Source organism: Kogia breviceps, assembly GCF_026419965.1.
Source record: "Kogia breviceps isolate mKogBre1 chromosome 20 unlocalized genomic scaffold, mKogBre1 haplotype 1 SUPER_20_unloc_2, whole genome shotgun sequence".
In the NCBI taxonomy this organism is placed as follows: domain Eukaryota; kingdom Metazoa; phylum Chordata; class Mammalia; order Artiodactyla; family Physeteridae; genus Kogia; species Kogia breviceps.
Window position 1 is genome coordinate 347,501 of NW_026711568.1, and position 952 is coordinate 348,452.

Consider the following 952-nt stretch of genomic DNA (forward strand, 5'->3'; position numbering starts at 1 on the left):
GAGAGGAGAGGAGAGGAGAGCGGCGGACGGCGTGCGTGGAAGGCAGGGGTGGATGAGGACACGCGGCGGTCGCCCCCCGAACGCCGGACCCTCCTCCCACGTCTCCTTCCACGACCGACCGATTCCCAACTCTCTCCCTCTGTCTCTCTTCCCTCTGTCTCTCTCTCTCTCTCTCGACGCCAACGCAGCACACCATCCTCCACGCAGCCGCGAGACGCCCCCCGCCACGGCCAGCGACGGACGCCGTGCGCCCCCATCCACCACCGACAGACGCCCACGACGCGGGGCTCGGGGGCCGGCACGAAGCGCGGCGCGGCGCGGCCGCAGCCCGGGGGAAAGCGCGCGGCGGCGGACGACGCCGCGGCGTCCCGCGGGTCGCCGCCGGGGCACGCATCCCCGGGGCGCGGCCGCGCACGCAACGACTCGGCCTCGGGTCGGCCCGAGCCGCCCGCCCCGACACGGCGAAGGCGAGGGCGGCGGGGGGGCGGGCACGGACCCCGGACGCGCGCGGGTCAGGGCGCCGCGGAGGAGGCGGCCGGGCCGGGCCGGACCGTCGCCGGGACGCCGCCGGGGGCGGGCGGCGAACGACGGCGGAGCGGACGCGGCCCCAACACCACCAGCACCACGGGCCCCGGCCGCGAGGGCGCGGGACCGTCCCCGCCCACCGGCACACAGCCCCGGGGGTACGCCCAGGGACCGCTTGCGGCGCGAGGGCGCTTCCCGAAGGGGACCGACCGCGGAGGCCACGGCCAGGGCCTCGTCGCGAGCTCTCTCTCGCTCTCTTCCCTTCTCGCGGGCAGCGGGGCCCCCGTGGCCTCGGCACGAGGGGCACCGCGTCTGCACTTAGGGGGACAGAGGGCCCCGGACACGGGGCCCTGCGAGGAAACCCCCAGCCGCGCCACCCCGGGAAGGCGCGCGCGCGCGCACCCCGGGGGGGCGATTGATCGTCAAG